At 36.4% G+C, this 13,933-nt stretch overlaps 2 protein-coding genes across 3 annotated transcripts in view; one reads left to right on the top strand and one right to left on the bottom strand.

Annotated features, from left to right (window-relative positions):
* NT5DC1 (5'-nucleotidase domain containing 1) overlaps positions 1 to 13,933 on the bottom strand; it is a 141,089-nt gene that overhangs the window by 68,405 nt on the left and 58,751 nt on the right. The gene's annotated exons all lie outside the window — the stretch shown is intronic.
* COL10A1 (collagen type X alpha 1 chain) overlaps positions 10,407 to 13,933 on the top strand; it is a 44,795-nt gene continuing 41,268 nt past the window's right edge. The window contains exon 1 of the mRNA XM_040474427.1: positions 10,407 to 10,848. The gene's annotated coding sequence lies outside the window, so the exon portion shown is untranslated. The remainder of the gene's footprint in view (positions 10,849 to 13,933) is intronic.

The raw sequence follows: 13,933 nt of genomic DNA, 5'->3' as shown, positions 1-13,933 counted from the left end.
CAATTTCAGAATTTTTATGCTCGGATATTAAAGCGTAGAAATGGCTATGGATTCCTTCTCCCTCCTCCATGAATCAAAAGAGGAAGACTTCAAGTTAAGGAGTTCAGAAAACAAAGTGTCCTGAGTCTATATAGTCAGCTTGTTATAGAATGAGGAATTGCAAGCAAATTCACTTTCACTTAGATCATAGAAATTTAGGCCAGGTTCCAACTGCACACGCGCGCACGCGCGCGCGCGCACACACACACACACACACACACACTCTTTCATTATCTATGAAACAATTTATAGAAACTAGATATTTAGGATAAAAAAAAGTTTCACTAAGTAAACTCACTGTAATGAAAAGGTAATGTTTTGAGAGAGAGTGCACAAGCAGGAGTGGGGAGGGGAGCAGAAGGAGAGAGATTTTTAAGCAGACTCCCTACACAGGGCTCTATCTCACAACTGAGATCATGGCCTGAGCCGAAATCAAGAGTCGGATGCTTAACTGACTAAGCCACCCAGATGCCTCTGTTTATAAACTTCCTTTTTAATATATCAATATTTTGAAACAAAATTGAAAACAAATGTGGAAAAAAAGTTGGTTAAGGTTTTAAATTAAACTAAAAGTATCAGCTGAAGGAAATCTGTATACTTATATAAAAAGGTTTCACTATTCTGTTTTGTTTTTTTTTTTTTTTTTTTGTATGTTATCCCTTAAAGTGAAAAGCTCTAAAAAGCACTGGCAATTTTATGCAATTCAGAGAATCTACCATTTGTGAATTAATGGGGGGGGGGGCAGGGGGAGGAAGTATTAGATCCAGTAAAGCAAACCAAGTAGCCAGTGACAACTGTGAATGGGATTTCTTACTTTTCTCAAGTGATGAGAATGGCACATGAACTTACACCATTCCCACTAGCTTTGCTCTTTAACAAGCTGAACATAGTTAATGGGACAGGGAAGTATTCTGTAGCATATGTATACTCTCTTATGCAAATAAATTTTTAAACAGGTACCCTACAATGTCTTTTTTAAAAGAGTTATCATACAGATTAATATAAACACACACAAATTAACTACTAAATTGCCATTTTCAAGAAATGGTTTGGTGTTTCCATTCCAGGGGGAGTAGCAGGTGAAAAAATGGCAATTTACAGATAAAAAGGCAGGGGCAGAACAAAAGACAGGCATAGTTTTAGTTATTTCTGACAAGAAATAATTCAGAATATAAATTCCAAGAATGAGCTAAGAAAAAAGCAGCATCTGATATTCTAACTCCAGACTTTCCAATATATTGGAAAGATTTTTCTTCCGCACAGTACTTGGCGTGCCACAAATGTCACAATGGTAATGGTAACACTACATATTAGTGTCTCTAAAGATTGTGGCAGAACATGTATAATAAGTGAATGATACAAAAAGCCAAGACCTTGATTACTCTGTAAGTCAGCCGTGGCAATGTTACCCTCATTCTTTATTTCAATTTCTTTAAATTTCTTTTTTAAAGTTTACTATATATATATGAGAGCTAACACACATTTGCTACAGTTATAGAACTATTTCCAATACTATCAGTCCCAAAGCATCAGTACTAAACAGCTACAAGACTTCTCAGTGCCAATGTTAATCAGAAACCTTCAGAAGGCTTTTCAGATTTCCACACAGAGTAAAATACATCACTAAAATATAATAACATATTTTCTTAGATAAATGCCTTTATTTAAAAAGTCAAAACAGCCTCTAAGGTATAACTCTGTTTTAAATAACCACTAGAAGGTTATTATAGTCTTTAATAATTCCAGTTCTGTTTTGATTACACAGCTATTTCAAGAATAATCAAATACGGAGCCAAAATTTCCAGTTTAGAATGTGTTTTGTTCAAAGTATACCACATGTTTTAACTTGGTTATGTGAATTAAATTATGACTTTTTTGTTACAACAAATTCTCCCTCCAAAAAAGATATCAGTTTTCTACCCTTATAATTACATATATATTTCCAAAAAGAAATCCCAAGAATAATACTAACATACATAAAAAACATTATTAAATGCTTGAGAAATTCATTATCACTGTAGGAACTTGTTAGCAAAGGCACAATTTATTTTATTATACTTCATGATGAAAGAACTTCGTGGTGAAAATTCTATTTTATAGCTATACCATAATAATGTTTAGTATAGATCTAATAATTTTCCTATAAGTAATTCTTAAGAAAATATCCAAGGAAGAATGAAAATAAAGCTATGATTTTGTTAACTTCCAAAGCTTAAGAGTAAAGTGACTAAAAAAAAAGGATCTTTCTTTTAAAAAAAACCCTAAAAAACTATCTCTTATATACTTTAGTTAATATAACGTAAGCAAACCTAAAAATAGAATATTTTTGAATCAGTACAGTATAATAAATTAATTTTCCTTATGACCTATCTGAGAGACACTAATGATCAGCAAAATATCGAGTCAGAAACAACAGGGAAGTTGCAAAAACAATAGCATAAATGACAAGGAGCATATTCTCTCCTTTCACTAAGCCTACTGTGCTAAAATCTGTAAAATTTTTGCTCTTCCTGAAAACACTATAAATCCAGCACTGCTCATTCATTAGAGAACTCCTAGCCAATTTTAATAAGAAAACTGATTTTATGTTGCACCATAAACACTAAGGAGGTGTTTTCTAAGAACTCATATAATCCGCAAATGAGTACCTTCATTTAGTAGAAAAACGTTACGTAGAACATGGAATAGCTGAAAAATGAACAAGTAAGTTCTGCTTTTGGTCTGGATGAAGGAGGATGTTGTACTCTTGCCCAGAGCACAACAAATCCCCAGATAAACCTCAACAAAACACATTTTATCTATCTATCATCTATCTAATTTGGGAGAGAGAGCATTTGCACACATGAATGGGGGTGGGGTGGGGGGAGAAGGGCAGAGGGAGAGAGAAAGAGAGAAGAATCTCAAACAGGTTCCATCCTGAGCATACGGGGTTCAATCCCATGATCCTGGGATCTTGACCTGAGCCAATATCAAGAGACAGACAAATGCTCAACCAAATGAGTCAATCAGGCACCCCAACAAAAACATATTTCTGTAAAAATCATATATGAGTTGTGAACATATGGAAATGTAAAAGAATTAAACAGGAAGGGGTCACTTTCATATCTTGGACCCGTGAATGAACTTGGGAGAATGAGCCCCCAGAGAAGGACGGTTTATCAGGCAAGAAGAAACCAGTCAGACTCTGGATATGTCTGTGGGCTCACTTGTTAGATTTAAATCTGGAAGGGCTCCAAGTACAATCCTCTCTGGAAATTCACTGTACCACACATGGCAATTTTACGAATCACCAGAGGTTGGATATGGAGGGCGCACGACCTAGCTTACCTGTGGCGGTGCACCGGAGGACAAGGGCCAGCTGCAATTACAACTCGGAAGAGACTGGCTACAATTTTAAAGAACTGCCATAAGCCACGTGTGGGAAATAAGGAAAGACTGAGAACACGTCACAGACCAGAAGAGATTAACAAAAAGACATGAAGACTATATGCAATGTGGTATCCTGGATGGGATCTGGAACAGAAAAAGGATGTAAGTGGAAAACTGGTGAAAATCAAATGAAGACCGGAGTTTAATTCAGAGTAATGTACCAATGTTGATTCTCAGTTTTGACAAATACATCACCCGTCACTGTAAGATGTTCACATCAGATAAAACTAGATGAAGGGTGTACAGGATCTCTCCATACTATCTCTGAAACTTATCTGTAAATCTAGGGATTATTCCAAAACAAAAAGTTTATAAACCAACAACACAAAATTAAAAAAAAAAAAGCAGTATGTCCAGGAAAAGAGGAGACCATGGGGGCTCTCTGACCTGTGTGGTTTTGAGGCACACTTGCCCTCACATATCTTTTCTGCCACTGTTTCTCAGATGGAACACTCCATGTGAATGAAAATCACTGCTCTCAAGTGTACTCACAGACTGTTCATTCCCTCATACCGTAACACTACAATATTCTTTCCTGTCGGCCAAAAAGCATGAAGCTACAAGACGTCTGCACTGGTTTCACTACTTCTCTATGTCATCTGACCACCACTCTAGATGGGTCCAGGAATTTCAACTTTAGACTGTTCAAGGCAAAAGTAACAAATTTCTGCCTATTTTGAAACTTACTTTTAAATGTCCCAATTGTGCAGCCCTTTAAAACAAAATTTTGAGAGTCTCAATGTGTGTTTCAAGTGAGTGGTAGTAAGCTGCCTCCAACACAGTCACACAGTCAGATTATCACTCAGACACTGCTAAGAGCTGTAGTTTCCACACATATGTAGTGTTTTTGGTTATTTTAGTATGTTGTGTTTAACTTATTCATGTCATGGACTACAGAAAAAAGGCAGGAAACATAAGGATGACAAGTTTTGAACTTTCCTGTGAATTGCATTTATCTGATCAAATTTCTTATGCAACAAATCAAGACATCTCTGGTACTTCAGGAAACAAATGTTAAAAGAAACAATATAAATATCATTTTCACCTAACTGGTTATTCACACCTGCAAGGAGAGACTATAGAAAAGTGCTTGCAAATAGAATCCTGAAACATTCTTTCTTATCCTTTAGAAACCAAACAGGAACAAAAAGAGATTTTCCTAGTAGTCAAAATCAAAATCAATTGAAATTCCAAAGAATTCCAAAATCAAAAGAATTCCAAACATCCAGACATGAAAATAGCTTTTGATTATTTTTGATGCCTTAACAAATAAAGAAACATAATAAACACCTAAAAATTTCTCAACAAATAGTTTTTTATGTAATTTAACAGAATATATTACCAGTTATGCAGAGAAAATGGAAAATTTTTCTTTATTACTAAGGGTTATAGTAAAATGAACTTTATATAATCTTTACAAAATTTTTTTAAATGTTCATCTATTTTTGAAAGAGAGAGAGAGAGAGCGAGCACACACATGAGTGGCAGAGGGGCAGAGAGAGAGAGGAAGACACAGAATCTAAAGCAGGCTCCAGGCTCCCAGCTATCAGCACAGAGCCTGATGTGGGGCACGAACCCATGAACCATGAGATGATAACCTTTGCTGAAGTCGGACGCTTGACCGACTGAGCCACCCAGGTGCCCCTACATATTCTTTAATATAATATATAATCTGATATATTATACCATATCATACAACATATAAAAGTGACAAAATGAGATTTTCAAAATTTCAATGAAGGAACCATGGATCATTACTTAGAAAAGGGTTCACAAATTTACAAAGGTTAAAAATGCTCAACACCTTGATTTACAGATGGAAAAAATTGAAGTCTCAAATTTGTTTAAACTCATACAGAGTTTAGATGAAAGTAATAGTGTTAGGACAACAACCTGGTTCTCTTTCTTCCTCACAGTCTTTCCACAACATAATGTTTCCTTTAAGGTACTCGAGCCTTCTTCTGGGTGGCTACCCATCAACAAAATCCTTCCCACTACGCAAAATAAGTCAGAAAACCGTCTCATCCTTGGACTTCCTTGTACATAGGCCATGGATTTAAAGGCAACTCTTTAAGCCCATCTTCAACATCAAAACACAAGTCACAGAAATCACACATTTGTACAAATGGTTGTTCCTAGGCTCCTAATCACACCCCTGTTACCCAACACAGCCCCACTGTTCCTGCCACGAGAAGAAAGCTAAAAATTTAGAGTTCTGGAATAACCTTTAATATCTAAAAGAGAACAGAAAATAGAGAAAAGCAGAGGGGTATAGAGGATCTCTATGGGAAAATTCAGCCGAGTCAAAGGTGGAATAAGCCGTTATCCTGCTTCATCACTGCCCTATTCCAAGTCCCCTCAAAAAACTAGTTCTCAGGTTATAGGACATTATGATTTGAGCAAGCATTTTGTAAGTACAGATCTGAAATTTAATTATTCTTATAATAATTATCTTTACCACCACTAACACTTATAAAGCATGACTTGTTTTAGAAAGTACAGTCCAAATTTCTGATATCTTGAGTATAAATGAACTTTTGGAACAGTGTCTATTTGTAATTTCTGGTCTGAAACCTCTTTCACAAAATAACGCTCTTCTAAGCCAGAGCAAAAAAAACCCCAACCAACCAACTAAACAAACAAAATACCCACTCCAAACCTCACATATTTATTTGACTTTATGATTTGTATTCTCTGTAAAATAATAATCTTGGCAGGTAATTAACAAATAAATAAAGTGATTAAAGCATTAAGATATGCAAAGCTGTAACACTGGTGATGATCATATCAACCATTAATTCACACATGTATTAATTTATTCAACAATTGTTTATTGAACACCTACTATGGGTCAAGTATTGTGCTGGAGATAAAAGCAAAAGATGAATGTTCACCACTTTTGAGGATATTATAGGTCAGTAGAGACAGCTCTGTGAACCAAGCTGAAAGACTGGTAGGGTACTAACAGGCTCAAATGAGGCCACAGAGGGGTAAGGCAGGGGTCAATCATGGAATTATGTGGAAAAGGACAGGTGTCAAGAAAGGTGTCAGGGAAGGGGTGTTCAAGTCTGAAAGATAAGTTGGCCTTTGAAGATAATAGAGGATAGGGGAGGAGTGCAAGCCCTTCCAAGCTGATCAGCTGAAGTATGACAGGCTAAGTACACGGAAAACAGCTAGCAAGCAGCTTGGTAGAGCTGGATTTTAGGGAAGTGAGGTCCAGCAACAGCCAAGGCTGTTAAGGCTGTTACTGCTAAGAAATATGATTTTATGTATGAATAGTTCTTAAATAAATAAATAAATAAATAAATAAATAAATAAATAAATAGTTGTTTATTGTTTCCTAACACAGACTTCAGAATTTAAAGGTGACAACAAAATCAGTAACTGCAGTGTATTTATTACTATGAATCAAGCACTTTACATATATTTCTTAATTTTATATTTACAATTGTAGAAATAGGAATTGTTTCATTTTTTTAAAATATGAAATTCATTGTCAAATTGGTTTCCATACAACACCCAGTGCTCATCCCAATAGGTGCCCTCCTCAATGCCCATCACCCACTTTCCCCTTCCTCCCACCCCCCATCAACCCTCAGTTTATTCTCAGTCTTTAAAGAGTCTCTTAAGGTTTGCCTCCTTCCCTCTTTGTAACTTTTTTTCCCCCTTCTCCTCCCCCATGGTCTTCTGTTAAGTTTCTCAGGATCCACATAAGAGTGAAAACATATGGTATCTGTCTTTCTCTGTATGACTTTTTTCACTTAGCATCACACTCTCCAGTTCCATCCACGTGGCTGGCTACAAAAGGCCAGATTTCATTCTTTCTCATTGCTAAGTAGTATTCCATTGTGTATATAAACCACAATTTCTTTATCCATTCATCAGTTGATGAACATTTTAGGCTCTTTCCATAATTTGGCTATTGTTGAAAGTGTTGCTATAAACATCGGGGTACAAGTGCCCCTATGCATCAGCACTCTTGTAGCCCCAGGACAGCATTCCCCCCATTTTTGTTTTTTTCTTTCTCTCCTTAATTTATCTGACTTTTTTCTCAGCTCCCCTTCTGCCTGAAGGAACTTGAAATGTTGGGTGTCCCTCTCTCAGCCCTGGGTTTTTCTTCTGTTCTTGGAGGACTCTATAATTTTAATCAAAAGAATAACTAGAAAAACTGGACAAAGTTAAAAAATATATATGCTTAAAAGCACTAGAGAGCCAAAAAGTCAATGAAGATTTAAGAGAACCAGATGAGGAAGGCAGAAACCCAGAGAGGTGAGTTTGAAATCTGGGCCTCTTCTCAGAATCAGGGCAACACCAATTCCACAAGAAATAAAGAAAAGCCTAAGAAGCCTCAAGAAGCCTGGGGCACAAAAAACATAGACCAGTACCTCCCAAGGCAGGTTGGAGGCTAATAAACCCTCCATGATTCGTGTGGTAACCCAGAGAACTATACTATAGGAGTAAGTGTGAACCAGACATAATACAGTTCTCACTGGCCTGAAGCACAACTTCAAATCACCTCAAACTTTGAGAAATGAATTAAAAGTGATGCAGGATTGTGAGTGCCTTTAGCTGCTCACCAGAAATAAAGGTAAGTTCTTTCTGTAGAAAGTGAACATCGTCATTGTAGGCCACAAATTTCTTCAATAACTATAAAAAATAGTTGATATCAATAAAAAATTATCAGATACACAGAGACCATACAACATGAAAATACAATAAAACTTAAAAAAAAAAAAGAGGGAAAAACAGATGATAAAACCAGATCCACAGGGGCTACTATGCTTTAAGGAGATGGTTCCTGGATTTTTTTTTTTTTTAACATGCATAATAAATGCAAAGAGCTACAAGATAAAAATCAAGGTTTGTCAGGGAACTGTAAAATATTTAAGAGACAAAATGGAATTCTAGATCTGAAAAATATAGTAACCAATATTCACGCTTAAAAGGATAGGACTAAAAGCAGATTAGACATAGTTAAAGAGGAATTAGGAAAGAGGTCAGAAGACAGATAAGAAGAAAACTGACAGGCAACAAAAGAGAAAATATTGAAAAAAGGCTAAGAGATAGAGAGCAGCAGTAAAAATAACCTAAAATATCTGTAAGTGAAATTCCAGAAAGAGAGAATAAAGAAAAAAGCAGAAGCAGTATTTTTAGAGATAAAGATTCAGAATTTTCCAAAAACCAACCAATGGTATTAAATACACATTTGAGATGTCCTGCAAATCCCAAGGAAGATAAAGAAAAAAAAAACAACTATACAACAGAACACCTTAACAAAAGGCTAAAAAACAAACAAATTTTTCACAGTGGTCTGAACAAAACAGATTACTCTTTAAAAGACATTTTGATAGCTGACTTCCCAATATAAAACAACAGAAAGTTCTAAGATTTGGTGGAAAACAACCACTAACCTAGACTTCTAACCCTAGAGAAAATACCCTTCAAGAATGATGGCAAAATAGAAACATTTTCAGAAAGCAAACAACAAATACAAAGAGTAAGTTATTTTATACTTCAGTTGAGCTAAAGGATCACATCTATTCATTACAATTTGGGAGCTATGCAAGTTAATTATTCAATGGCTATAGTGATTGTCCTTTCTAAAAAAACTCTACAAGACACTGAGGACAAATGCTGTTCATAAACAATTCAAATCAATTTAGAAACTGATGGGAGGCAGAAGGGTTAAGAAAAAAGGAAAGAACAGCACTCCTCAATTTATAAAACATTTGAATTTCAACAAATGGTATCAGTACAACTAATCAATGTCAAAAGTATTTATTTTTATTTGCCTTAGGACACTGTTCTATTTGAACAAATTTTATGAATGCTTTTGAAGTATATAGTATATCACTTATACATAGGATGCCTTTTATTACAAATACACAGATCGTCCTGATAAAAGCCTTCCTAAAGTAGTTGAATGCTCTAGCCTGTGATTTAATTTTGAGGCAAGAAATGTCTTAACCATCTTTATAATCCCTATTGCATGCCTAGCACACAACTAACTGCACTTAGTAGGTTCCCCAAAATAATTTACTTACTAAACAAAATTCAGAAAGACAAGAAAAGCAAGATACTTCATCAGTTCAATTTCTAATGAGAAAAAAATTATTCTCATTTCAAAGTTAGAACTAGCAGATTTAATATAAATTTCAGCCCTTTCATCTTTTAATAGAAACTACTGTAATGAAATTGACTTCATAAATCATTTTCTTCTTTTACACAGATTTAAGAAACAAGTACGTACAACATGAAAGGGCATCCCTTTGAAAACTTACAAGTTTCCCACAGATTTAGATTATAACAGAACTACTTTCCAAAAATTGCTGACCTGGTTTTAAGAAGTTTTTCCATTTTTCAGCATGTAGAAAAGGTCATCAGTGGCATGTGCCTCCAGGGAGCTTAACAAAAAAATACAGGTCATAGCTACAGCATGAAGATTCAGTAAGTTGGTAAATTAATTATATACATGATGTCAAGAAAATGTGACATAGTCACGATGTTGAGAAAGGGTCTCCAACAATTAGGACATTCCGTAATTCATAGTACGTGATGACTTTGGGGAAAATAACAAAAGAAGTGGGCATGAATAACCAATATGTGTAAACTGTCAAATCTGGGTAATTAGGAAAAACAATGTGACCGTAAAGGGAATAAGGGACTGAAGATTTGGTGTGAAGTTTCTCTTTACTTTTTATAGAAAAAGGTTAAGTTTCTCTGACTTTCGAAAAGAACAAACACATAGCTGAGTCGATTTTAAAAAGGAGTTAAGACAGAATAAAAATCAAGCTATAAAAAATCACAAGGCACTGTATATTTTTTTAAATATCATTGAGCCCAAAAGAATGGCATTAAGAAACCAGTCGTCTACCTTAATTCCCTCATATTGCTGGTTAGTAGGTAGATACAAAGTAATTTTCCTTCTAAAATGCACATATCATTTAGATTTATTAATGAAAACTATGGAAGGGTTTGTTTTTTGAGCCATCCCAATGCAAATGTTCACGATACGGTGTCATTTCATTCTTGCATTAATACAAATGTCCCAATTCCCATCCATGTGTCAAAAATCACTGATGGCTGGAAAACAACAGAAATTTATTCTCTCCTGGAAATGAATCAGAAGGCAGACCATCATTCGGTAGCCAGCATATGATTCAGCAGAGCTTAGTCTAAAAAGTATAAAGTTCAAAAACAACCCCCAAAAGGCTCTGGAAGTAGTGAGTGGACTGTTTTCACCCTTCCTGGAATTACTACTGGCAGCATCTATGAACTTCTGCCTGTGTGCGTAACTGAAGAATACACCAGGATGACAAAGTAGTGACTTTTAAAGAGCAGCCAACAACAAGCACTTGGGGACCCTTTCAGCAAATACAGGTAGGAGAAATACAAACGTATGACAAGAGGTTTTTATGAGTGATAATGTAATGAAATGGAAAACAGGGCATGAACACCGGCTGTGACTATTTAAGCAATCTCTCAGAAGAGATAATCAAATGTATTTATAGAAAATAGGATACTTTTTTTCTGTACCTCATAAGATGGTTATGTTTGTAACTTTTGGTCTTCGCTTTAAGAAACGGCTGAATTAAAAAGTGAATCATTTACAAACAACAGTGTTTCTCCCCCGGGATGTGAACAGATGCCGGAGTAGGCAATTTCAGCTGGAGGAAAGCATCCATAGAGATGCACCAAAACTAGGTTTGAAATCTCATGTCTCTTCAAGTGAGGCACCCTCTTTAAAGTAGTGCCAGACCTGCCCTCACTTTTGTAAAAGGCGACACCTCCCAATGACAGTACTGTCATTGACAGAGTTCTTCTATAAGAAGAGCTGTCAATCAGTACTGTCAATGACAGAGTTCTTCTAGAAGAAGAGCTGCAGTGGAGCATTTTGCACTCATCACAGCTATGGAAAGAAACTAGAAAGTCTTTGGAAGTTCAGGGGAATTGCCTTCTTTTGAGCTCAAAGCTGCTGATATATGATGCTTTTTCTAAGAAGGGTTAAGTGTCCAACAAAAGATGGGAAGAAAAGTACAAAAAGATGTAATGGACATACGTGCTTTTTGTGTTTCTTAATGTTCTTATAATGCTTATAAGACACTTTGCTTTTGTGGTTTAATAATGTGGCTGGTAGTCTAACAGGCACATTCATCCAGGGCACCACAGCTTTCAGGAGGAGCCACAACAGGTGGGGTCAGGTCAGCTACTGGCTGTCACCCTCAGTTTCTGACTTCCCTCTTGAAAGCCTCTGACCCGAAGCATGCCTGCCCCCGCTCTGCCCTCTTCATCATCTCACTGTCATAACTCAGTTTCACTGTTTTGTTTTGTTAAAAAATGGGTCCAAATTTGGGGAGGACGTGGAGTTACCCTCTCTTGTGCTTTCATATTCTTTTTGGTTGTCCTGAAAAAGCCTAACTTAAAAGAAATGCAATTTCACAATCCTTGATCTCCCCTGGGACTCTTCCACAATTCATGTCAATAGTTTTTGAATTACCAAAAAAATAAAATTTTGTTTAGTTTTAAGACTTTTAACACTGGCTTTTGGCAGACAGTTTTGTCAACTAGCTTCAATCCTTTGAACCTGTCCCCACAGATATTTCCTACTGTCTGAGCTTCTATGGTGGCAGTGGCCAAAGGAACAAAATGAATGTGGAAGCCTATAAAAGTTATTTGTCTAGGGTTCCACTAACAACGGACTGGTCCTACACAATTTGACAGTGGTATAGAACCTTAGAGCACTGCCATTAATTCAAAGATGTGGGAGGGTCCTCAATAATCAAGAAAACACGTGATAGAGGGAAAAGAGGCAAATATCTGGGATACGTATCAGTAAAGGTTAGTTTTGTTTTCTCCATCCCCACCCAAACAACCTAGGTAATGTGCAGCCCAAGGCTTCATCTCCTCCCTTCCCTATCTTTTTGGTAGAGGGGAGGTGGTATCCTGGAATGAGCATGCTTGGCAAAGGGAAAAGAAAAAACGGAATGAACAAGCTGTCATGAGAAAAGATGGAGCAAGCCTTCTTCCCAGGGAGTAAATGGCTCTCCATGGGCCAGGGGTTAACTGCAGGAACCAGACCCTGGGAGGAGCACAGGGATTGTGCAGGAGTTATGCTGTGGTGGGGGTGGGGAGAGCACGGGAAGCCTGAAGGTGTTATCTGAGCTTTATTTTCTTCATATCCACAGACATCTTTCATAGAGCTCTCAAATGTAACTCTAATTCATGAGAATGAATTTTAAAAGCAAATATTATGGAAGCATGATAAGGATGGCTGGGGTGTCATCCCACCTGACCCCTCTCCTGTCTCTACTTGACCAAATTCATCTTTCAAGGCAACTTTAAATTATCATTATTTCTGGGAAGGCTTCCTTACGCTCTCCCTACCCATCCCCAATTAGCAAAAGTAATCTCCCCTCCCTTACTTCACGTGTGTCCTCTTTATGATGTATTCCTTCCTACTTAGTACTATACATAGCTTGGTGATCCTTTAACAGACAGACTATAATAAACTAATTTTAATACTTTAGGATTGAAACGCAGAGACAACATAATACATCGTCTCAATCCCCAAGTATTTAAACAGACAAAAAAAAAAAAAAGCCTACCTAGTTGAATAAAATCTACAACCTAAAAAAAAGGAAAAAAAGAAAACAACTAACAAACAAACATCCTCCCCCCAAAATCATAGCACATTAATTTTTTTAGAAAATTACAGGGACAGGGAGGCATCTGGGTGGCTCAGTCGGTTAGGCACCCGACTTCGGCTCATGTCATGATCTCATGGTTTTTGAGTTCGAGTCCTGTGTCGGGCTCTGTGCTGACAGTTCAGAGCCTAGAACCTGCTTTGGAGTCTGTCTCCCTCTCTCTCTCTGCCTCTCCCCCGCTCATGCTCTGTCTTGTCCCTCTCAAAAATAAACATTAAAAAAATAAATAAGTAAATAAACATTAAAAAAAATTAGAGGGACAGAGACTGAGGGGGAAATGCTACAGAAAGGGAAGAGCAAAACCAGGAAAACAAGAGGCAAATGGGAAATATGGTTATTTTGCTTATTTCTTCTCCAAGTAAAGGATGATGTGAAAAGAGGCTAACAGTATTATTTTTTTCAAAGTAAATAAGTATTACTGACTTCAACATAACTTCAAGATTTTTAGGTGATGGCGTAATCAAGAAAGTATACTGGCTATTTGATATTTCATTATAAAAGATAAAAGCTACCAGTGAACTTGATTAAGTCAATGTAATTTTTTCTAGTTTATCCCCAACTCCAAATGCCTTTAGATAATGACTTAATGTTAGTCTGTTGTATATTCTTCCAGTGCTTTTTTTGGTATACTTATCCACTTCCACCCCCACAGAAGATACTAAAAAACATGTACAGCTCCATATCTTTAAAAAATTTTACATATCCCCAAATCCTTCTATTTTAGCACATATAGCTCTTCTTCCCTCCCTCCCTCCACCCTT

This window comes from Herpailurus yagouaroundi, unplaced genomic scaffold (genome assembly GCF_014898765.1).
Source record: "Herpailurus yagouaroundi ecotype Mexico unplaced genomic scaffold, PumYag 139, whole genome shotgun sequence".
Taxonomy (NCBI): Eukaryota; Metazoa; Chordata; class Mammalia; order Carnivora; family Felidae; genus Herpailurus; species Herpailurus yagouaroundi.
The sequence above is the reverse complement of the archived record's forward strand: the minus strand, read 5'-3'. Positions and strand labels throughout refer to the sequence as shown.